This window comes from Orcinus orca, chromosome 17 (assembly GCF_937001465.1).
Source record: "Orcinus orca chromosome 17, mOrcOrc1.1, whole genome shotgun sequence".
NCBI classification, from domain to species: Eukaryota; Metazoa; Chordata; class Mammalia; order Artiodactyla; family Delphinidae; genus Orcinus; species Orcinus orca.
This window is the reverse complement of record NC_064575.1, coordinates 58,128,317-58,154,413: the sequence shown is the minus strand read 5'-3', so window position 1 is coordinate 58,154,413 and position 26,097 is coordinate 58,128,317. Positions and strand designations below refer to the sequence as shown.

Here is a 26,097-nt window from a genome sequence, read left to right as displayed (position 1 = left end):
TTGGGCCGTGGCCTTTGTTTATGCCCACGTAAGAGCCTCTGTTATTTAGTGTTTGCAGAGCCTCCCTCTGGCGTCAGTTCTTACAGAACATGGGAGACAAATACCTGAAAAGAAGCTTCCAATAGCCTCTAACCCATATTACTTCCCTCAAATTCAAGACTGCTTTGGTAAAAGATAGCACTCAGTCTCATAAGAGGGGGCTTGATTTTAAGTATAAACCAACTGACAGTATTGCAAATGCTATTTCTAGTTTTCCTAAGCAAGTGAAAAAAAACCAAACGTGATTTCACTGGCAGCAGAAAAACACTTATTAAAGCTATAGGACTGATTACATGTTCCTAAAATCTTCAAATCGAGAAAGCACCAGGTCAGAGCGATTGCTTTTTCTCCTTAAGACATTATCTTCTTGGAAATATTTGAAATCATCACTGAGAAATTTCCCCATGAATGTCATGCTGCTTTATCAGGTGTAAACTCTCTACCTTTTAGTAATGAGACAGTGTGTTGCTCTCTAGTCTGGTGATAGAAGTATAATAGGATCTTATGAGCTGAATAAAAGTCAAGAAGGATATTCTATGATTTCTACAAGGAAGAGGCTATTTAAGTGACAACCTTTGGGTATTCTTCATGGGTAATTCTAATCCCGGTTTATAGTATAATAAAAGGTTCAAGCTCTATGATATTTTACCCCAGAAGTGGTTGCATTTCATCAGAAGTGGATGATAATTTCGCTGTAGACTTGAAAAAATTTTGAAATTCCATTTAGCTAACTGTGGACAAACATACTCCAGAAGTGCAATACGTTATTAACTTCTTATCCTTTTTAGAAAAGGAACTATGGGGAGAAGAGTTTAAGAAAGGGTTAGTGTGCTACTTCTGAAGACAATTTCCTGCAATAATATTCAAGGTATATCATATATCTTTTTCTGGGAGCTAAGTCCCATGGATTCCAGGCAGATAGGACAGCATGGTCAAAGGTCCTGAGGCAGGGAGGAGGAACTGAAAAGAGGCTGGCATGTCTGCAGCAGATCAACAAAGGCAAGAGTGGAAGGAGCTGAGATCGTAAAGGTAGGCAGTGGGCAACTGTAAAGCCACGAGAAGGACTTTAGAGCCTTTTACAAATGCAATGGGAAGCTAAGGAAGGGTTTTAGGCAGATCACTCTGGCTGCTGTCTGGGATACAAGGAGGTAAGGGTGTTGATAGCAGACAGCTAAAGAGGCTTTTCAGTCATCCTGGAGAGGAATGAGGGCGGCTTAGACTAGGGTGGCCAGTGTGAATGGAGAGCTCCAAATGCTTTCAAATCTGTTTTGTGTGTTCTATTATATATGAAAAGTGCTATGCTAGGGAGGAGAGGTAAGTGATAAAGGCCATAATCTGTGTGAGTGAATTTTAATTTTCAGGAATCTCAGCATTTACTGGAAGGATAGGTAATAAACAGAAAGTTGTACTTGAGAATGATAAATGCTATAAGAGAATCCAACGCAGGACACTTTGGAAAGCATGTGGAGTAGGAAACCAACCTACAGGAAAATATTACATGTAAAAAGTGTTGGCCGCTAACTGATTATCAACTTCTTGCTGAGAAAGCCGTGCATGAATGCAGTTGCAGCACGGTATTAGAGAATCTCAGAGCTATTTCTACAGTCCATATCTATGAATTTACTGATGAAGAAACTGGAGTTTAGAAAGGTTGTGTCTTGCCTAAGAGTAAGTAGATGGGCAATAGCAAATTCACTTAAACGTTTAGTCAACAGTGACTTGTTTGTGGTGGCAAATAAGAAACGTGGCTCTTCTGCTCACCAAGCTTTCCTAATTAAGATGGAGAGGTTGAAGGTGATGCTAAAGTTTCTTGCTTGAGCACCTGGGAGGATAGCAGTGTCAATGATTGAAATAAGGAACGTTGGAAGGAACAGTTTTTGAGGTGTCAGGAGTGCACAGGAAGAATGGAAGAGATTCCATTTGGAGGTGCCTGTGAGATGTTCACGTGGAAATATTAGAAAAGACAATCATTTTAATAAAAGACCAGTGTCCTACCTAATAAACCTAGTTTAGTGACATCAATTCACTTTAATTCCTAACTCAAATTAGAGCCAGGGGCGATTTGTTTCCAAATAAAACTGTTATTTTAAATAGGGGTATCATAATAGATGTGTTTACATTCTCAAATGTGTTAAATATTCCCAAATCAAACTGGCATGGTTTTCTATCTCCTGGGAGCTTAAAGAGAATTTTATTTTTTGTTTGTTTCCTTGCTTTAATTAAATTCACCTTATAGGCTTGAACAGCAGACACTTTGCATTGTTTTAATCATTATAGAGAAACATGCATAGCAGAATTCATTGAGAAAAAAAGCTCGTTAATTATTCCTTCTTCCAGGATTGTTCTAGGTGCTGAAATTGCTTAAAAGGACAAACTTTGGATCTGCTCCATGCTCCCTTCAGGTTGGCTATTCAACATTCATGGAATGTGTTCCTGGGTGAGGATAGTGCTAGTTAGTGACAGGGAAGAGAAAAAAGTGACGTCAGGGGACTTCCCTGGTGGCGCAGTGGATAAGACTCTGTGCTCCCAATGCAGGGGGCCCAGGTTCATTCCCTGGTCAGGGAACTAGATCCCACATGCATGCTGCAACTAAGAGTTCACGTGCCACAACTAAGGAGCCCGCCTGCCACCACTAAGACCCGGTGCAACCAAATAAATAAGTAAATAAAAATATTTTTTTAAAAAAAGTGACGTTAGTCTGCGGCATAATGAATGACATCTCTGGAACCTCATCTCTCAATTTATGACCTTGATTAATTGGTTTGCTATAAGTTTGATTAAATAAAACAGTCTAGGAATCCAAAACACACAAACAGAATCTCTATATTTGAATTTCAATTTTCCTAGAAGTGGAGTAAGTCACAAGAAAAATTCATAGCAGAAATTTGTCAAGTGAAAACACATATACACACACAAAGTAATATGGCCACTACCATCACAAGAATAATACTCCTGCTATATTTTGGCACTGTCATAATTCAAGTATTCCTTGATTTAAAACAACAGGTTTATAAATAGTCCTTATATACAAATAAAGGGAGAGGTTCCTTAGGAAGGTGGACCTTGTGTTGGGTCATCATCACGCCTTATTCTGATTGGAGGAAACCCTTGAGGGAAGGAAAGGGAAGAGCTCTACTCACTGGAAGAAGCAACAGGGATCACTACCACTAACAAACCTTCCAGGTCCTGTTGGCCAAACGAAGAGATTCAGATAAAAATCAAGTTCCTTTCCTGCTGTAGAGCTTGGATAGAAGGGACCACTTTTTTTTTTTTAATTGGAGTAAAATTGCTTTACAATATTGTGTTAGTTTCTGCTGTACAATGAAGTGAATCAGCTCTGTGTATAACTATATTCCCTCCCTCTTGGACCTCCCTCCCACCCACCCCCATCCCACCCATCTAGGTCATCACAGAGCACCGAGGTGAGCTCCCTGTGTTATACAGCACGTTCCCACTAGCTAGCTATTTTACACATGGTAGTGTATTTATGTCAGACCTAGAAGGGAGCACTTTTGAAGGTGTTTCTTTATCTTCTGTTTTTTGAGATCTCCTGGTGGAGAAATAGAGATGTCCAAAATGAGGACGGTGTGACCGGGTAAGATCAGGAGGACGTGGGGTGGGTTGTTGGGGGAGTACTGGAAGTTACTCCATTTCATTAGCTTCTTTGGTGTCTGGAAAAAGCTTATCAATCATATCTCACAAGGGGTTTAGGTCCAACACTCTGAAACGCATCTGGTTATCATTCCCAAGGGAAATTAACCCATGTTGTGTCATTATCCTGTCAAGAAATCAAAGGCCTCTTCCTGCATTAGAGACTGTGATTTGCCTTGTCCATTCTTTGTGACCTGCACCTGTGATTGGCTTGCAGTTGCCTGAATGTACAGCTATCACTACACAGCCCTTCTTTGGAGGCTGGCTGACTATATCCACTTCTCATGTTTTTCAGAGTAGTCCCCCTAAAGATGTTTTGAATGAACTTTGAAATTTAATAATAATTCGTAACATGTTTATAGGGCAAAATATGTTTCAGTTTCCAAGCAATCAACTTCAATCAGACGGTATTTCTACCACCAAATGAATTGGGACCCTTGTATCTATTTGACCTAACTTCCTGTATCTTCTTCAACAACAGTATAATACTCCTATGAGACAAGCAGTGTAGTTATTAAATAAGATGACATTAACACAGAGATTTCTTCCATTGAGTCTTAGGGCTGGAAGTTATCATTAAGTCATGTAGTCAAATTCTCTCATGTTACGTTTGATTAAATTGTGGCCCAGGGACTCATAATTTATTATGAGTGATCGTCTAATCTATTGTTCTTTATGAGTACTCTTGGAATGCTGGAGCTACAGGTGTAAAATGGGGCAATGTAGGGCACAATGAGAAACATACCCTACTCATATTCAAGCTTGCCCAACATTCTGTGTTAATGACAGTATGATAAGCCTGGGAAGCCTGAAGCTCTGTCCTTATATCACACTGAATAAAAAGAAATTTGATTCACGCAATTTGGAGAGATTTTTCATTCATAAATTTCTCTCTCGTCCTGCATTAACACAAGATAAAACATATTTTCTATGTTAATTTAACTTTATACCAAAGTCAATGTCCAAAATATTCTTGTTAATGTTTTACTAATGATAAAATTCATAGTGATGATTATAACATTTATTAAATTTTATTTAAATTGAAATATAGACAGTACATTCCCTGCCATCTTTTGATTGGTTGTGAGAATCACATGGATCTGAAAGTTTTTGATAAAGTATATACCTATACAAAATCCAAATATCAATAACCTTTTACAGAATACAAAATGAAAGTCAGTAAAAATCAAAGGGAAACTATCATAGAGAAACATCTAGTAAGTCACAGCCACAGCACTTTCAAAATATATTCATTTTATGAGAAAATATATTAAAAAGTGGTGAAGGTTATTTTAGAGAATAACTTTATTGATATAGTATAAACATAGGCAACATTCTAAACTATCACATGATTGCTGGTGACAAATTCTAAGCTATCACAATTGCAGTAGACCCCCTTTAAAGCAAATAAACTGGAGATGACCTAAATGGTGGAAACTGGAAGACTAAGAATACTATAGTCCCACTTCTTGGGATCCCAAGATCTTGGGTTTCCTAGACTCAAACCACTGACTCTTAGCAATTATAGCTCAGCATTATTTTCCCTTTTTTTTTTTTTTTTGCGGTACGCGGGCCTCTCACTGTTGTGGCCTCTCCCATTGCGGAGCACAGGCTCCGGACGCGCAGGCTCAGCGGCCATGGCTCACGGGTCCAGCTGCTCCGCGGCATGCGGGATCTTCCCGGACCGGGGCACGAACCCGTGTCCCTTGCATCGGCAGTTGGACTCTCAACCACTGCACCACCAGGGAAGCCCTATTTTCCCTTCTTTTCAACTCCCTGGCCGATGGTGGCCAACCGAAAATAAATATTCTCATTTCCTTATTCGAAAGACAGTGTCTTACATTAGAGCTACTGAAAGGACGAAATCAAACTCACTGCAATGTGAGGTGCAAACTTGGTCAAGTAAATGAATTATAAAAGAGACTGTGGGATTAATCTTGTAACAACATCCAAAAATAAAGCTAGTCTCTGGGAGATCAAAGTACCTTATAGATCCCTAGCAACACAATTACATTTTCTCTTCACAATAGTCAGGCTGCTAACCAGACCTAGGGTGTTTGATAGATAGGAAGCAAGCCACTCACATTTTTACCATCGCTGTTTAAGTACCAACTTAAAAAAATCTTTATAATTCTAAGGAAAAAAGAAAAGGACTGCTTCAAGTGAAAAGATGAAGGTTTGGTATAAGTATCCCTTGTAACTGAAACATTCATAAGAATCATCTGAGGAGTATGGCAATTTTCCGGATCCCACCTCTAGAGCTTCTAAGTCTGAAGGGCTGGAATGGAGGCCAGAAATCAGAAGTTTTGAGAAGTACTGCTGAACCTTTCTGCAATGTGATTTTGATGAAGGTGGTTCATAGACAACAATTTGATATACAAATAGGAAACTGCTTAAACTGGAAAATTTGTCTGTAAATTCCCAACAGTATTTGCCAACAAGTTTTCTAAGTTTGTATATGTTTTAAAAAATTCTTTGTATAGTTCATGAACTCAGGGTAAGAAATATTTTAAGGGCTTCCCTGGTGGTGCAGTGGCTGAGGGTCCGCCTGCCGATGCAGGGGACACGGGTTCGTGCCCCGGTCCGGGAAGATCCCACATGCCGCGGAGCGGCTGGGCCCGTGAGCCATGGCTGCTGAGCCTGCGCGTCCGGAGCCTGTGCTCCGCTGCGGGAGAGGCCACAGCTGTGAGAGGCCCGCGTACCACACACACACACAAAAGAAATATTTTAATAGTTTTTCTCATTAAATATTATCATCATGGGAAAAGTAAATATCATGTTATTGTGTATGACTAATTTTTCATAGCATAGGAACTGTGTGTGTTGTGTTGAGGGACTGAGAAATCTAGATGCAATAATTAATCCATTTTATCCTTTACAAAAAGTAAATTTCTGATAAAATTGATTTGTATGTAAAAAAGTAGTTGTTTAGATAACAACTACTTTTCTATGGGCTTCAAAATATGCTTTCTCCTAAAAAACTTACAAATTTTATCTGGTTTCTCGTTTAACTATATAAATATCTCTTCAAAAGAGGATAACATTTAAAAGGATAGTGAAGAGCAATGGAATAGAATCTCAAATAACTTTGACTTTTAAGAAAGATACAAAAATTGATATGGATAAGCACAAAAACAAGGAAAGTCCCGAGGGAAAGGTTTAGGAGCTGGAATTGTTTAGTCTAGAAAAGAGATGATTAGGGAATAATTTTTATGATGGCCAAGCCTAAAACATTATTTTATACTAAGAGAGCTGACATTTCTTCATCTCGACTGGACAAAGAAAGTATGCTTCTGATGATTTTACAAGCATTTGTTTACATCTTTTTAATAAATATATTTTTTCTCTCATCTCCCTTTTTCTTCTCCATTTCTTACTTCCTTGTTCCCTTCCTTCCTTGTGCAAACAGAGCATCTGTTATATGCCAGGCACAAAGGAAATGTGTTTGGTTTAAGTGAGGTACATTTCCTGGTTAGGAATGCTTTCAGGAAGAAATTTCCTTGGCTATTTTCTAATACATCTGTGTATAAAATGACACATAGTATGGCTTATACAGGAGGTTTCTCACACAGACCACTTACTTTGGGAAATTTCAGTCTAACTTTCACTTTGTCAATCTCCAACAAGAGATTCTAGTAACATGATTCAATTTCAGAGTGTAAAATATTATGGAAATTATTAAGTCCAAAACAGTTAAGAGGCCAACAGAAAACTTTTTTCTATTCCTAGTTTCACTGATAGCACTTGGAAAAGATTATTAAGTCCACTTTTTCCTCCAAATTGCCACTCCTTTCTTTCATTTAACAATCAAAGAAAGAGCCTATTGACCAAATGGAGTGCCCAGTCAAATTTCAGGAGTATCTGGTTCTATTTTTAGCAATAATTGATAAGAAGTTTTGAATAAGCTGCTTAACTGGTCTGAGGTTCATCTCTTCCTCTCCATCAGGCTTCCTGTAACATTTAGGTGACACCCCTCCCTTTTTAAAAAAAAAAAAATTCCTCCCACATCTTAGGGCTTATTTTGGTTCAGGTTAGGACCTGGAAATAGAGCATCCTACTAGGTACACTGCTGAGAAACGGGTTCATTAGCTCCCCAAAGAGTAAAATGAGTCAAAAAAGGTCAAAAAGAGTGAACGTATCTGGGCTCAGTCCAAGCAAATATGCAAGGCTGAAGCAGTGGAGGCTGCTGAAGAGATGCTAAGCAACATGATGGAGATTGTGACAGAAAATAATTATAATCAGTACCCAGGCAAAATGGTGGTTGGCACTGAAAAATATTTATTGTTAAGCAGTTAGTCCCTGGGAGGGAGACTGGCAGGGACAAGAAGTAGAACCATCCTTGCAGTCAACTGGGTTTTAGCCTTAGGACTTCTAGACAAGAATTTGAATGAATCAGTGAATGTCTTTAATTAGAAGAAATGTACATACCTTAAGAATGACTATATTATACCTCCTTATGAATATAATACAACTATAGGTTTTCACTAACTCAAACTTTCTCTACGTCAACTCCAAGTCAGACTTTCAACTTCGTCAGCAGCCTCCATTTCATGTCATATTTTGCCATCTAGTGGCTGATCATGGTATAAGGAGGCTAAACCTACTCAAACCCAAATTATTTATGTATGTTTTGTTGAAAACCTGAGGCATTCAACTTTGCAAAATGTTGGAGATCCTATTTGTTTTCTTTACATGCTGTCTTGCTCCAAAGAGAATACATGGTGCATATGCTTTGGGGTTGAAATTTCAGGTCATGAATAGGCAGGGAAAGTTTGAGAACGTAAAATCAAACAAAATTATAAGTACACTTTCACTCACTATTTTTCTTAGCATTAAAAAATCATTTTTCTTGGTATTTCTTTCCCACTCAAAGTTTATATAAACTGAAATACAATAGGTTTCTCCAATTGAGTCATTCTGGTTGGTTCATTTTATTATTGTATGCTAAAACCAATCTAACTCTCATTTAATTATGTCAAATGGTGTGGATTATTTTTTCCCCAGACTTTGTCCAGCATTTCTTTTCCCTTCCTGTCCCTTGTGCATGAAGGAGATATCACTTGACTTCTTTGCATTATTAAAAACAATCTACAGTTCAGCTTCTTGTTGTCTCAGGTGAGATTTTGATTATTATTAAATTAGCTTATAATTTAAATAAAATATTCTGGAAACTTGAATTCTGTGCTCTCTCCAGCACCAAGTTCCTTTAGCACTGCTTAACGCAGTGTTTGTAACCCAGGAAATGTATGAACTGCTATCTGCATTCACCATCCAGCTTGTGCCGATGGATGGTCAGACAAACAAAAGAGGAAGCCCTTGTGGTGAACAGTTTATGTGATGCTTCGAGAAGAGCACAGCATCCTTCAAAACCACATTTGCAGAAAATGCTGAATGCACAGGCATTTAGTTTAGTGGTTAAGAGCATGCTTTGGAGGGAACTGACAGATTTGTGTTCCAATTCCGATACTCAGTAGCTGTGGTGCCTTGTTTAAGTTACTTAACCTCTTTAAGCTTCAGTTCCTCTGTCAAATAAGGAAATTGTAAGGATTAAATAAAATATTTTACATAAACCTTAGTATTAGCACAGTGTCTGGCCCATAGTCAGGATTCAAGAAATAGAAGGTATGATGATGATAAAGCTGATAATGACTGACAGATAATTCATGTTTTGCCATAAATTTCTAATTCTGCCTAAATTATAATGTAATTTTATAATGTAAATTATAAAATTTTTAATGTAAATTATAATATAATTTTATATTATAATGTAAATTCTTGCCTCACTATCCTGTAATGACGAGATCCTCTTTGGCACAGCCTCCGCTCTAAGTCCTGTAGCCTGAGAAATGACTGGTGTGTGATGGTCAAAGATATTTACTTCAAACAAGAGAGGAAAGAGCGTCGAAGAAGAGGAGCCCCAAGTCATGGGTCTCATTCATTCATCACCACTGGCCCTGGCTGTGTCAAGGGGAATGCTCTGTGGCCAGTCTAAAGCATGAGCAAGGGAGAGAATCCATGTTTATATCCCTGAAATGCATTTTCAGTACTCATGAAAATTTGAGCTGCAACAGGAACTTAACAAAAAATAAAGGCCACCTGGTTTGTAATAAGAAACTCTTCTCCAGACTATGCAGGAGATGAGAAGGGAGGAGCAGAGTCTGAGAACAAGTGAGCCACGGAAAGGCAGATTGGGGCTCTCATTCTACCATTTCCCAGCTAATGTGATTTGGGGCAAATCATTGAGCACCATGAAGTCTGTTCTTTTGATATTTGCAGGAAATGACTTGGCCTCTGGAGGCAAATTACAGTCCTCTGTGGCTGTACCTTTGACACCTACGAGGAATGATGCCACCAGGATGCTCACAGGCTCACACTGTCCTGTGACTGGGGAAGCTCCATGACAGCAAATACAAACATGCCTTGCCTCTCACTGCATTTTCTGGGCACAGTACAATGCTCAACACACCATAGGTGTTCACATCTCGTTTGCTGAAAGAGTGAGCCACATGCACTCATGGCATTTATCCATCCTGAAACCCAGATCTGTATCCATAACTGCCTCAAGGAGATTCCCCACTGGACATGTTGAAGGCTGCTCAAGGTCAGTGGGCAAACCAACCTCCTGATTTCCACACCTGTTAGCCTAGTTGTAGGCTAACCTCCTCATTGTTCATGTCAGAAACCCCATTTTCACCCGTGCTTCTTTTCTTTTCCTCACTCTAAGAATCCTGTCCTTTCAGCCATACCAGGAATCCTGTCCTTTCAACCGTACTTGGAATCTATGTAGCTTTCTCAACCTCTTCTACCACATCACCATTTCAGAACACTGGACTTGCCTGAATCACTGCAACATTGTTTTCCCCACATCCACTCTTGCTCTCCTCTGATTCATTCATGATGAAGGACAGACCTCTGGGTAATGAAAACATTCAAGCATATGGTCAAAGCTGAGGGAAGGAGGCACATGTTATGATGGGTAGAGTGCTGAGATGGAAAAGAAGAGATCTAAGTTCTGGTTCTGGCTCTATTACTGCCTGCATGAGGGAGCTTGGGTATTGTCTGCCTCTCTGGATATTGGCTTCCTTATCTGTAAAATAAGACTTTGGGTCAGATGATTTCCAAGGACACTTCAAACCTTAGAATTCAATGATGCTGTTAAAGATGCTTCTAATTCTGAAGCAAATGCCTTTTATGATGCTTTAAAATTGATTTTAATAACAGAGATGTGTCAGATATCATGATTTTTGAAATCTGCAGACTTAAAACAGTGGCCAGATTTAAAAGGTTTAAGGACTCAGATTGACACAATCGCTAAATGCTGGGAAAGAAATTCACCATGTATCAAATACTGACTTTTAACATGACTCAACCTTCTCTCAAATTTGAAGATCCTCGAACTGATAAGTGATCTTTTCTAGTCATGAACCTTCTGGCAATTCTTATACTCACAGTTTTGAAAGAGGTTAACAGATTTTACATATAACCTTTTGAAATGTGAAGTGAAAATACCATATTTGCTTGTACACTACCAAAATGGAAATGGGAGAACGGGAAGGCAGGTTCTGTGAAAACAGGGATCCTGTCTATTTTTGCTCAGCATTGTCATCCCAGAGCACACAATACCTGTTCCAAAAATATTTGTTGAGTCAATTAAGGTGGATAAAGTGTTAGCTTTATCTGCACCTCCACACTCATAGCAGTACTATTTGCAGTAGCCATGGCAACAACCTGTACCCGTCGGTGGATGAATGGATAAAGAAGCTGTGTGAAAACAGACCTGTGGATCAGTGGAAGAGAATAGAGAGCCCAGAAATAAACCCACACACTTACAGTCAATTATCTTCGACAAAGGAGGCAAGAATATACAGTGGAAAAAAAGACAGTCTCTTAAGCAAGTGGTGCTGTTAAAGTTGGACAGCCACATGTAAATCAATGAAGTTAGAACACACTCTCACACCATATACAAAAGTAAACTCAAAATGGCTTAAAGACTTAAAATATAACACGTGACACAATACAACTCCTAGAAGAGAACATAGGCAAAACATTCTCTGACATAAATCGTACCAATATTTTCTTAGTTCAGTCTGCCAAGGCAATAGAGATAAAAATAAACAAAGGGGACCTAATCAAACTTACAAGCTCCTGTACAGCAAACGAAATCATAAACAAAATGAACAGACAACCTATATACTGGAAGAAAATATTTGCAAATGGTGCAACCTACAAGGGCTTAATTTCCAAAATATACAAACAGCACATACCGCTCAATATAAAAAAAAAAAAAAACAATCAAAAAATGGGCAGATGTCCTAAACAGACATTTCTCCAAAGAAGACATACAGATGGCCATAAGGCACATGAAAAGACATTCAACATCGCTAATTATTAGAGAAATGCAAATCAAAACTACAATGAGGTTACACTTCACACAGGTCAGAATGGCCATCATTAAAAAGTCTACATATAACAAATTCTGGAGAGGGCGTGGAGAGAAGGGAACCCTCTGTTGGTGGGAACTTAAGTTGGTGCAGACACTATAGACCACAGTATGGAAGTTCCTCAAAAAACTAAAAATAGTGTTGCCATACGATTCAGCAATCCCACTCCTGGGCATATATCAAGACAAAACTATAATTCAAAAAGATACACGCACCCTTATGTTTGTAGCAGCACTGTTCACGTAGCCAAGACATGGAAACAACCTAAATGTCTATTGACAGATGAATGGATGAAGAAGATGTGGTAAATATGTACATATATACAATGGAATATGCAGCCACGAAAAAGAATGAAATATGCCATGTGCAGCAACATGGATGGACTTAGAGATTATCACACTAAGTGAAGTAAGTCAGAAAGAGAAAGACAAATACCATATGATATCACTTACATATGGAATCTAAAATATGACACAAATGAACCTATATATGAAACAAACAGACTCACAGTCCTAGAGAACAGACTTGTGGCTGCCAAGGGGGAGGAGGGGTGGGGGAAGGATGGATTGGGAGTTTGTGGTTAGCAGATGCAAACTACTATATATAGAATCAATAAACAACGAGGTCCTACCGTATAGCACAGGGAACTATATTCAATATCCTGTGACAAACCATAACGGAAAAGAATATAAAAAAGAATGTATACATATATATAACGGAATCACTTTGCTGTACAGCAGAAACTAATACAACATTGTAAATCAACTGTACTTCAATTTTAAAAAAGTTGTTATGTGTGTGTGTGTGTGTGTGTGTGTGTGTGTGTGTGTGTGTGTATATATATATATATATATATAATTCAGCCATAACAGAAAATGAAATCTTGACATTTGTGACAACATAGGCAGACCTTGAAGGCATTATGCTAAGTGAAATAGGTCAGAAAGAGAAGACAAATACTATATGATCTCACTTATATGTCAAACCTAAAGACAGAAACAAAAAAATCCCCACCAAACTCCTAGTAAAAGAGATCAGACATGGGATTGCCAGAGGTGGGGAGAAGGGGAGGGGGAATTGGAGAATGGAGGTCAAAAGGTACAAATCTCCAGTTATAAGATAAATAAGTACCAGGGGTGTCAAGTACAACACGATGATTATAGTTAACACTTCTGTATGTTATACAGGAAAGTTGTTAAGAGAGTAAATCCTAAGAGTTCTCATCACAAGGAGAAGTTTTTCTTTGCTTTTTATTGTATCTATACGAGATGATGGATGTTAACTAAACCTATTGCGGCAATCACGTCACAATATATGCAGATCAAACCATCATGCTGTATACCTTAAACTTATACAGTGATGTATGTTAATCCCTTCTCAATAAAACTGGAAAAAATAAAAATTAAAAAAAGAAATCATCAGGCAAAAAACTTTGGCTATTATTTTACTTATCCAATTGTCTAGCAAAGTCAAGCATTGTGGACTATAGCCAGACGTACTTAAGCCTTATTGATGGCGTATGTGGTAGACTGATTGCAAGCGTGGCCCTAAATCTTCACCTCACATCCATATCCCTTGCAATGTGATTTTGAAACTTCTCCCATCAAGAGTGGAGTCTATTCCTTCCCCTGAGACTAGGCTGGCTTTGTAGCTTGCTTTAGCTGATAGAATGGGACAGAAGTGATGGTGTGCCATGTTCAAGCATAGACCTCAAGAGGACTTGCAGCTTCTGCTCTGTTGAACACCACCAGCTTCTGCCATGAGATCAAACCTTGGTTGATGTACTGGGGCTTGAGAGACCATATGGGGCAGAAATAATTTGACCCAGCCAAGATTATTGTAGATCAGCCAACCCTCAGCGGATCTGGTACTGACTGCAGATGAATTGCAAACCCATCTGAGATAAGGCAAGACTGGCCCATATCAGCAGAATTGGCCAGAGAACTCATAGTTTCATGAGAAATAATAAATGGCTATTATTTTAATCCACTAAGTTTTGGAGTGGTTTGTTACACAGCTATTCTGGCAATAGATAACTAATTAAGGGTGAAAGAGGCTGAAGGCCAGCCCATGGTCCTCTTGTTAAGCCAGGAAGCCTAGTGTGGATTTGTGTCTGTCTCTTTTCTAGTTTGCATTTGAGCTAGCAGTAGCCCTGACTCTAGCTGCTGGAATAGGCAGCACAATTTCCCTTGAAGTGAAGACCAAATTCTGAAAATTTGGTCAGAATAACTAATTACTGCTTCTACAAAATCATCCTTTTACTTTCACCAACCAGATGTGGAATTTAACACTACATTGTGAAAGTAGGGTTTACAAGGCTGTTTATGCAAAACCTTCTCACAAGGAGCTTTGTCTTAGTCAGGGCACCTTCTGCCAGGTGGGCTGTGTTTGGTATGTTGGTCCACTGAGCAGTGAGGCTTCCCACAGGAGAAATCAACACACATTTCCGCTTGCTGATAATTCTAGAAATACTAACACACTCTTTACAGAAACAGTTCAGCACAAACACTGATAAATGAAGTAGATAGTTTTAATGATCTCACTATTATTGGAAACAAACATCCAGGAACAATTTGGTAACTTTCCAAAGAAATCTTTAACTGTTATTGACCTGCTTAAATTAACCATGTTTTTCTGCCCAAGTATAAGTAATGTGCCACTTAAACCTCACTCTGATATTTTTTAATTAGGAATTTTTAAAAAATCAAATATTTCCTAGGGCTTATCTTGTTAAATGAGAAGGAAATCCAAAAAAGAGGGGATATATATGTATACGTATAGCTGATTCACTTTGCTGTACAGTATAAACTAACACAATATTGTAAAGCAACTATACTCCAATAAAAAAAAAAAAACTGGTTGTGTTTTTAGATATATACTCCTTAAAGGCATTCATCCATGGAGGCCATACATTGACTAATCCCCTACTGGGCTGATGATTCCAAATAAAATCTGGTCATTTGTTCAAGCTAAATCCCTGTTTTCCTTACCTTATTTTGTTTATACAAATGTTGGATGAGATCAATCTTTATGTTCTTCTTTGCCTGTCCTGTAAAGACCTTCCAGGGTCTTTAATCCATTCAGAAAAAAAAAAAAAGATGTCTGTTTATTTCTCTCACAAAATAACAATTTAACTAGAAATTGACTTAATTAAAAATAATATATCCTCAACTAGCATCGATTGATTTAATCAATTAATTAAGAGTTAATAGGGTGATCTGATTAAAAAATGGGCAGGGGAACTGAATAGACATTTTTCCAAAGAAGACATTCAAATGGCCAGCAGATGCATGAAAGGTGCTCAACATCACTAATCATCAGGGAAATGCAAATCAAAACCACAATGAGATATCACCTCACACCTGTTAGAACAGCTATTATCAAAAAGATAAGAGATAATTGTTCTTGAGGATGTGGAGAGAAGTGAACCCTTGTGCACGGTTGGTGGGAATATGAATTGGTGCAGCCACCGTGGAAAACAATATAAAATTTCCCCCCAAAATTAAAAATAGAACTACCATACGATCCAGTAATTCTACTTCTGGGTATATATCCAAAGGAAGCGAAATCACTATCTCAAAAAGATATCTGCACCTCAATGTTCATTGCAGTATTATTTACAATAGCTGATACATAGAAACAACCTAAGTGTCCATAGATGGGTGACTGGATAAAGAAAATATCATGTGGAATATTAGTCAGCCATAAAAATGAAGGAGATCCTGCCATTTGTGACAACATGGATGGATCCTGAGGGTATTATGCTAAGTGAGATAAGTCAGACAGAGAAAGACAAATACTGTGTGATCTGACTTATATCTGAAAAAAATGAACTCATAGAAAAAGAGACCAGATTGGTGGTTGCCAGAGGCAGGAGGTGGGGCAGGGGTGGGCAGATGGGTGAGGGTGGTCAAAAATGTTATGAGATAAATAAGTTCTGGGGATGCAATGTACAACATGGTGACTATAGTTAATGATACTGTATTGTATATTTGAAAATTGTTGAGAGTAGATCTTTAAAGTTCTCATCACACACACATAAATTGTAACTACGTGAGGTGATGGTCAACTAAACTTATTGTACAATATATACATATATAACCTTATAGTTATATATAGTTTGCAATATAGACATATATAAAATTATTATGCTGTATGCCTTAAACAAGTACAATGTTATATGTCAAGTTAAATGATTGATTAATTAATTAAAATTAAATGAAAGAGTTAGTAGTAGACTGCAGGCTTAAACTATACCAGTAGGAGTAGAGGGATGGGATAGAGAAGATGATGATCTCACAGTGTGACTCACTGCTTGGGCAAAATCTTGAGTTACTGTGGTCAGTCTGAGAGTTGTCTTTTAGGAGGCACGTTGATAAACTAGAATGAGTCATGAGGACAATGTCATGTTGTTGTAGCATTTGAGAACCCTGCTACATGAAACATGGCTGAAGAAGCTGGAGATATCAATGCTTGAAAAGAGGACAATTATGGGAACACCTGTGACTTCAACTTTCTGAAGTTGGCATAGAGATTTGGCTTCCTCTAGTGCGTCCATGAATAGAATTTGGGATCTTTGAAACATTGTAACTCAAATCACATTATTCTCATGTGTTAAAATCACTCCCAAGGTCTCATTGTTCTCACAGGCTTCACTCTATCTGACATCATAGGTACCACCATGCCGCTCACTCACCAGGGGCCAGACACATTGGGTTTTGCTGTTCCTTCAATACATAAAATCCAAACCAACCTCAGGACTCTTGTACTTACTGTTCCTTAACTGAACAAGATACTAAATGAACAAATACATGAAACATTAGTAGTGGGACTTGGATAAAGATAGCAGATTTTGCTCAATACAAGGAAGAACTGAGAATCAGAGCCTAAAATCCAGAGCCCTGGCAGAAAATGAAGACTGTCCATCTGGAATGATTAACGTGAGGGCTAATAGCCTCCCGCCAGTGAAGTTGTAGAAGGTGACTTGGTTGCTTTGGGTTGTATGGGACAGAAACTCATCATAAATTGCCTTAGGCCCAAAGGGGAATATCCTGGTTTATTTAACTGAAAAGTTCCAGCATGGCTGAATCCATGTAATTAAATAACATCCATAGAGAGAATATTTGTTCCAACCACAACTCTGCTACTCTCTGTCTTTAAGGCTGCCTCTAAGTGGAGGCAAGGTAGCCTCCAGAAGTTTCAGGATTACATCCTGCCTGATTAGCAACCCTACAAGAAAGACAGTTGCTACTCCCTAAAAACCCCAGCAATAGTCCCAGGATTAAGTATGTTTGGTTTGACTTGGGCCACATGTCCACCCTCAGCCAACCCCTGAGCCATGGAGATGTGATACTTTCAGTTGCTGCTTCTAGGACTGGTGATAAATCACACCTATCACTGAAGACAGAGGTAGAATCAGCCTCACCAGAATTACATAAAATGAAACTGTGGGAGGGCTGGTTGCCCAAAATAAAATAAGGGAGTAGCTAACGGAAGACAAAAGAAAGGGATGCTGAAAAGACAAAAATATGAGATTCCTGTTATAAATGATGTTCAAGGTTTTTATAACTGGAAAAAAAAAAACAGATTGCCTGACTTCTAAGAATGCATCTGACTCTGTGTTCTATAATAGAGCAAAAGCCATTCATTTGTCTTCACCTGCTCTGGTCCATCTCTCAGGAAGATCCTGTCGCATCTGGTGGCTTGACATGAAGGCAAAATAATTTGTTTGTGGCAGATGCGCGACAGATGTTAGGGAAGGGAAGAGAAAGCTGGACCTGATCTGAGATCAGAATGGGTAAGAGTTGGGGGACATGACCCAGATGCAGAGCCTGGCTCTGGAGGTACCCCCCTGTGTGGGCTACTGAGAGAACATTGTCATCTTGCTCACAATTCCAGAAATAATTGGAATCAAGAACCCTGAGTCCTCATGCTTCTTCTCAGCAGCCCAGAACCTCTCACTCTTAGGCTCAATCTGTCTATGCTTCTTTGAACACGGCTACCTGACTTAGGTTTATGGATCCCCCTACTCCTATAAAACCTATCTCAAGTCCCAGTGTGTAAGGACTTTGCTCCAACCAGTATTCCCCATGTTAAATGGGCAACAGCGTTTTGATACCTTACCCTTCTCAGGGTAGTACCCTTGCATAGTAAGATGTTTCTTTGCCAGAAAGTGTTCCAGTTGAATGTAAACTGGAATTCAGAGCTGCAAATGGTAAATAAGTGAATGGTTGACCCTTCCCTCACCGTACCACCAGCAATTTCTTTGTATAAAGCAATTAGAAAGCTCCCCTTGATAGGGAAGTTTTGGGCTGGTCTCAGGAGTTGGGGACAGATTAAAAAGAGATGGTGAGGGCTGCATTGTCCCTGGCTCAGCCTGGCTCTAGGGACTAGATCTGAACCGGCAAAGATGAAGGCTATGGGCAATTTTCATAAATAACTTTGTGAGTTACAGTTACAGAAATATTTACCCACAGCGTGGGTGAGCCCAGGTGGCAAGGTGGGAAAAGGAGCTGGAGTGAGAGACAGTCTTCATTTCTGAAAGGAAGCCAGCTTCGCTTTGGGCATTGATGAGGGCTTACATTAAAGCAGCTACATTTGTGGTAGAAAGAAGTGACCAAGGAGAGCTGGATAGAGAAGGGTGAGCGATCAGATGGGGGAGTGAGAAAGAGAACCAGGGTCACTCCCTAGTTTTTGTCCCAGTGTCTGTGTAGATGGAGATAATGGATGCCATTTACCAAGTTGGGGAATATAGGAGGAGTTTAGGTAAAATCTCATTAATTGAACATATTTATTGGTAAGCATGTCTATGCAATTCCAGTTCATTTTGAATGTAACTGATATTTGTATCCAAGAATTGAGTCTATGTCTCTGTGTGAATCTGACTGTACGTATGTGTGTCAGTGGGTCGGTGTGTACAGCCAGTGGGGTCTGCAAGGAAGGGTAAGGAAGGGTTCAGATCTGAGATTCAAATGACAGAGTGACATTAGCCAAACAAACCCACTCCACTCCCCAGGGGAGAGTAAATATTCTCATTTGGGTAGTAATATATTTATGAAATCAGGATAAAAGGTAGACTATGAGAGTGATACAGCAATAAAAGTGTTCCACTTTCTTAGATTACGTTTTGGTTGTTTGAAATTCTACTACATTGAGAAAAATGCTCAGTGTCAACATAGGTGAAGTTCTTTCAATTGTTTCAAGAATGGTTATGGTTTTGGCTTCCTTTGTGACCACTTTATGTTACATTATTTTCAGGAGTTAAAAATAAAAGCCTTCTCTTTTGAATACATATTATTAGCTAGAAAAGCTACATTATATCCTATATAATTTTTACTGAAGTATAGTTGATTTACAATGCTGTGTTATTTTCAGGTGTACAAAAAAGTTTTTAATGTAATATTAGCTAAAATTCACTGAATGTCTCCCATACGCCAGGCATTACCCTAGCTTTTGATTGTGTATTATTCATTGAATCCATGTTGACTTCTTAAGATCAGTAGGTACCATTCACAGTTCCATTTTACACATGAGGCAACTGAGGATCAAAGTAGTTAAGTAACTTATTGAAGATGACAGAGCTAGCAAGTAATAAGGCTAAGGTTTGAATTCAAATAGTCTTACTGCTCAGCCCAGTGATGAATCATATCAACACGTGTGTTAGGCAGCCTCTAAGATGCCCCCAATAATCCCCTCCTCCTTGTATTCACACCTTAGTGTAATTCCCTCCCCCTTGCATGTGGGCCGGGTCTAGAGAATTCCTTCTAATGAATAGAATATGGCAAAAATAATGGGATGTTACTTCCAAGATTAGGCTAGGCTATGGTCTAAATGTTTGTGTCTACCCCCCGCAACAATTCATATGTTGCAATCCTAACCCCCAAAGATGATGGCCTGAGTAGGTGGGGCCTCTGGGATATGTGTAAGTCATGAATGTGGAGACCCCTTGAGTGCTTTCTGAAAGAGGCTCCAGAGAGAACCCTTGCACCTTCTGCCAAGTGAGGATATAGTGAGAAGTCTCCAACCCAGAGAGGACCCTCACCCAACTCTACTGGCACCCGGATCTCACCTTCCTCCTCCAGAACTGTGAGCCATAAATTAACTGTTCATAAGCTGCTCAGTCTTTGGTGCTCCGTCATAGCAGCCAAATGGATTAAGGCAGATTACAATAAGACCGCAGCATCTAGCCTGCTCGCTCTCTCTCTTTCTCTCTCTCTCTAACTCTCTTGTTCATTTGGCAGAAGCCAGATGCCTGGTTGTGAGCTGCACGGTGGAGCACCTTACAAGGCAAGACGAGTAACTGAGGCCCTCAGCCCAACAACCCTTGGGGGACTGGATCTGGCCAGCGAGGCTGTGAGGGAACCAGGAGGCCGACCCTTCGGCCTCAGACTCGAGATGACTGCCGCCTCATGGGAGACACGGAAAAAGAGGCACCCAGCTCCACCACATCCACATTCCCCACCCACAGAAACTGTGAAACCTCAATATTTGCTGTTTTAAGCCACTAAATGTGAGAGTAATTTGTTACTCAGGAATAGATCATGAATAAAACACATCAATAAACTAAGATTCTGACCGCTTCCTTTCTCCTTTGCCTTACACCTTGCTCTGTATCTTATTTGCCTTTCTCCTCCTGACACACCCTGTCCTGTAAATTGTTCGTCAGGGCAGCGGGGGCTGTGATTTCAGAGCTCTTCCTTCACAGTGTTCCAGCAGGATGATTGTGGGATGTGCCGTCTGTGCCTAAGTCCTCTATGCCCCATCTTTAAAGTTCCCATCCTGCCTCGCAATGTTTAGAAGAACAAATACATTACATGGGTAAACACTTGGGGAAAAAAAATGACAAAGAACAAAAGCTCTATAGCCAGTTTACGGTACCATTGGCAGCAGCATCTGCCTGTTAATGTTATTTTCCTAAGCACCTAATTTCTTTTTTTTATTAAATAATGATTGCCTTCCTACAAGTCGTTCTCTGAAATACCGACTTCTTTTCTGCTTCTGACAAAAGAAGGTTTAGAAGCATGGGTTTTGGATCCATATAGACCTGGATCCAGAGACCTCCTTCACTAGCTAAACGCCATCGTCACTTAGGGGAGTGAACATGTAAACATGTCTGAGACTTAATTTCTTCATTTGTTAAATGGAATAATAACACTAATGTTAACTTTTTTTAACTGAAGTATGTGTGAGTATGTGAAGGGGATTGAGAGAGAGAGAGAGAGAGAGAGAGAGAGAGAGAGAGAGAGAGAGAGAGAAAGAGAGATCTCTTTCTTTTTTGGGGAAAGGTAAAAGGACCATTGTATTTCCTATCCTTTAGGAACCCAAACCAGGAGCTTCTGGAAGATAATCTCTCTTTCAATATTTCCTGGAATTCTCAGCTTATTTAGAGTTGACTTTAAATACCCCTGAAGAGAGAGGGGAGCAGAGAGCAGGGGAAGCCCCAGGCAGGGAACGGTAAGAAAACTGAGTGTGCACACCTGGGAAGGTGTTCTGTGTGTACCTGGGAGGCTCGTTCCCTGGTCCTACAAAGACCCTGTAGAGCATCATGTGCCCAGGGTAGCCCCAGAGTAGCAGAATCAGCTGCCTTTCAGGATACTACCGGGCATCTCAGTTCTAACCACTGTGACCCTCTCTGGATTCTTTGCTCTGCAAAAGAAACTGAGGACTTTTGCATCACTTGGAGGCAGGTAAACTAATGAGAGAGTAACTAAAGATGGAGAATTAATTCCCTCTAGGCTGCATGAACCCTAGAGCTGGATGTCTGAAGATGATTTAAAGGTAGGAAAGTAATGAGATTTCCCTTAACTCCCAAGTGGTGGTTAAAAATATACACTCACATGCTTGTAGAGAGGCATAGAATGTTCTCCCTGTTGGCACAGAGGGCCTTGGAAGCACCTTCCAAGAGGCCTGTATTGATGGAGCACTGTTATTGCTTAAGACACATGTTTTCATGGATGAACTGCTCTTATGCTCCGTGCAAAAGGCTGATTACTTTCTCCCTAGAGCCTGAGCATTTTCCAGGCTTTATTCATTCCTAGCCTGATAGTTGAGCAAGATATGCTTGTACAGATAAGACAAATATGACCTCGTTCCAGGACTCCGATATAAAACTTGTGATTTTCATCGCTCTTTGGGTTACCATCATTTAGGGTGAAGATTTTCCAAAAGGCCAAGTTATCATTTTTGGCTTATGATGACTCCCCAGAGGGTGATCACTGATTCCAGATAGAGACGCTGATTCTGCTTTGGGAGCTATTTGCAAAGGAGCTTTAATTAGGTGCTGAGCTCGTCATCAATCCTCAGCAACCTAAATTAGACATTCTATTCCCCCGAGAGTCCCTCAGTACTGAGTTCTCAGCCTCTTCCCTCTTCCCATCTCCAAAGTCAGTAGGAGATTGTCCTGTGTGAGGACCAATAACACTGTTACAAAACTTGCCTTTTAGGTCTCAGTGGTTCTAAGTCATGCTGCAGTCTGAAAGCTGAACTATAGTTAATGACTTGATTTTTATAATATTTAACAGGCTTTAAGGGAGTTTAACTATTCAGAGTTGAATCTGGAAGCACTTCAACTCAGCTATCTTTCAAAGATGTTTATTTTCTGTATTTCTGGCAGTGTTTTGTTAAGAAATGCTGCCGACACGCTCTCTCAGTAGTGGCATTCCAGACCCCTGTAAAAACCCCTGAGATGAGAGAAATAAAGGCCATGTTGGACAAAGGCCAGACTTACACAGAATGCTGGAAATTTAAATCAATGTAAGGACATCTGAGTATAACAAAATGAGTCTCCCTTCTTTGCCACGTTGGAAAATGCTTTGTAATTCTAGGAATAAATTATCAATGTTTCTTTATGAAAAACAGGACTTTCCTAAAGGGAAGACAAAAGGAGATTTTATAATAAAACTTGTGCAACTTGGGCCACAGGACTCTCATCTTAAGAAAAGCTTTGAGGACCGATACCTTAAAGGATTATCAGAAGGAAATGGAATGGTTTTAAGATCTAACCGCAAAGCACAAATTTTTTTTAAAAAATGCAGGTGTGAAAGTTAGCTGTCAGTATCATGCATTAAATGCTTCCTGGCTTGGAATTATTTTCTTAGTTTACACCTTTTCCTTTGCAAGGAGGTGGGCAAGTGTTTCCTTTGCTGGTATCAGCAAAAATACCGCGTATCTTGAGCGAAGGCCTTTTATTTTCTACCTTATTAGACTGAAATCAATAGCCTTTTGTTCATTCAAATTTCACCACTCATCTTGTTTCTTCCTAGCTGTTTGAACTTGACACATTACTAAAATAAATCCATATGCTTTCTGTGATAAGCTAAGTCAAAGAGCTTCTTCTGATTGCATTTTGAATTGTTTCCTCTCGAAATGTTCATGCTCAGTTTGTTACTGTGATCACCATCTGTACATATCTTATTTCTCTTGAATTTGCTGATGGACAGGAGAACTAGCTCTTCTCCTAAAAACTGGTCCTTTTAAACTGGCTTGAAGAATTTTCAAGAACAGGGGTTAGAGACCAACACTGTTTAACATTCTTCCTTTCATCATTGCTTATTTACTGGGGTCATATCACGTATTATAAATTTTTGGAAAACAATAATTATATCTAATAATGCTTTATAGTTTAAAACATTTTGAATTATTTTATATTATTCACACAATTTCACATGTACAAAAAAGAAACACAGAATTAGCTGACTCCCCCAAGATGCCTCAAAAATGTCATAGCAAAGTCAAGGCTTGAGCCAAGTATCTCACTCTTCAATCCTGATTCTGCTTCTGAACTTGCCATACTGGTAAACGGCACTGACATTCTCCCCGTAGCTCAAGCAGAAACCTGGCAGGAACACTGGTGCCTCTTTCTCATTATCCTCCCTGTGCAAGACACACCATTTTTCTGAATCCTCCCCTCCAGCTCTACCACCTCTTGGCTCAATTTATCTAGACCAAGGCACAAGTCCCCTCTAGTTTTGATGCCTAGAGGAGCTCTCTACAATATAACAGCCAGAGTAACCTTTCAAAATTACAAATATGATCAAGTTACCTTTCAGTTTGATTTTCTTTAATAGTTCTCTATTACCTAAACCCTGAACATCATTGCATTAATGGAGGAGTATTTTGATATTAACTAATTATTCCTTTTATTTTAAGAAAAAATTTGCAATAAAGTTTTCCTCTATTTGCAAAAAGTGTTCCAACAATCAACACATAGAGAAAACAGTAGTAAGATGGTGGAAAGAACAGTATAATGAACCCTCATGGGCTATCACTTAGCTTCAACAATGATGAACATAGGGCTAATCTTTTTTTTTAAACATCGTTATTGGAGTATAGTTGCTTTACAATGGTGTTTTTCTGCTTTATAACAAAGTGAATCAGTTATATATATACATATATCCCCATATCTCCTCCCTCTTGCGTCTCCCTCCCTCCCACCCTCCCTATCCCACTCCTCTAGGCGGTCACAAAGCACCAAGCTCATCTCCCCGTGCTATGCGGCTGCTGCCCGCTAGCTATCTATTTTACGTTTGGTAGTGTATATATGTCCATGCCACTCTCTCACTTCGTCCCAGCTTCCCCTTCCCCCTCCCCGTATCCTCAAGTCCTTCTCTAGTAGGTCTGAATCTTTATTCCCGTCTTGCCCCTAGGTTCTTCATGGCTAATCTTGCTTCATTTGTACTTTCCGACTCCTTCCCTCCCCCCACCCGCCGGTACCCTTTGCTGGGATTAATTTAAAGCAAGTCTCAGACAACCTACTGTGTTTTCCTTTATCAGCAATGTCTTTCTTTTCCCTGATTTCAGACCTGAGTGGAGGGAGCCCATCCGGAGATGGAGCATTCAGGGACTGACAGAGTATTGGCTTTCAAACATCAAAGTAGGCTTTAGAAACTCTCACCAGAGACAAGGTTTTGTTTTTCTTTTTAAAGAAAAAGCTTATGTAAAGGAATAGATCTGGAAGAATAGATCACAATGTAAAAGTCCATTTTCTTATCCCAGGTTCTAGAAGACAGAGGCAGGTAGACAGGGGACAAGCAAGCATACATACACATGAAATCCCAAGGACGGCGGCTGTGTCCTGACCCTCGGCGAGTCTTCTGGTGGAGAGATGTTAGAAAACTCCACATTTGGGGGCATAGGGGCTGAAGAAGAAAGGATACCTGTGATATTATGTCCATCTAAACCCCAGGGGGCACTTTGTGACACTACGGTGTGTAAATAATAGGATAAGAAAGGTTGCTTGGCATGTCAGGTCAGAAATGTACAGATTTTCTGGAGGATTTCAGCATTGTCAAGAGAGAGCTAGACAATCTGGAGGGACCACATGGTTGAGACAAGGAAGACAGTGAGAGATCTGAGTAGACAGAGAGTCATGGACTTCTTAGAAATTTCCAACCGTAGGGAGATTCAGCAGCTGATGGACCCTCAGATGCTGTCACCCTTTGAATCAACCTCAAGGGAAGGGGAGAGGACAGGCCCTGAGTTGACTGATATGCTGAGTTGTCTCATACTCACTGTTTTGCCATCAGATGAAATAAGAGACTAAGATAGAAACTGCATTTATCTATGGATGAGTGTGTACCCCTTCACAGAGAAGTCATCAGCATTCAGACTTTCTCCCTTTCTTTTTCTTCCCAGTTATGCTCTACCTCTGGTCCCTGTTTTCCTCTTGCTTGGCTTTGTTGTCAGGTACACTCTGGGTTGGCGATGGTTGCTGGAAGCTTCAAGCATACATATAACCTATTGGCAATTCAAGGGTAAAGAAAGCACCTCCTTTCCAATAGCTTCCCCCAAAGCACCAGCACTAAGTCTGATGGAAGTGTTTTACATAGTGTCCCCGGACCGATCACTGGTTGTTGAGTTGGATGTGCTCATATGGCTGGCCTGAGTTCATGGCCGCACTGTAGCTGGGGACGGAGTCAGCTGATCTCCACTTCCCAAGGGAGAATGAAGGTGATGTTCCCAGGAAGGC

General features: G+C 39.7%; 1 long non-coding RNA gene across 1 annotated transcript; it reads right to left on the bottom strand.

The window, feature by feature from the left end:
- Nucleotides 1-10,689: 10,689 nt before the first annotated feature.
- On the bottom strand, nucleotides 10,690-25,742 carry LOC125961631 (uncharacterized). Its single transcript, XR_007472577.1, has 3 exons — nucleotides 25,708-25,742; nucleotides 25,174-25,267; nucleotides 10,690-10,777 (listed from the first exon to the last, which is right to left on the bottom strand). It is a non-coding gene; the product is annotated as an uncharacterized LOC125961631 (long non-coding RNA).
- Nucleotides 25,743-26,097: the final 355 nt, after the last annotated feature.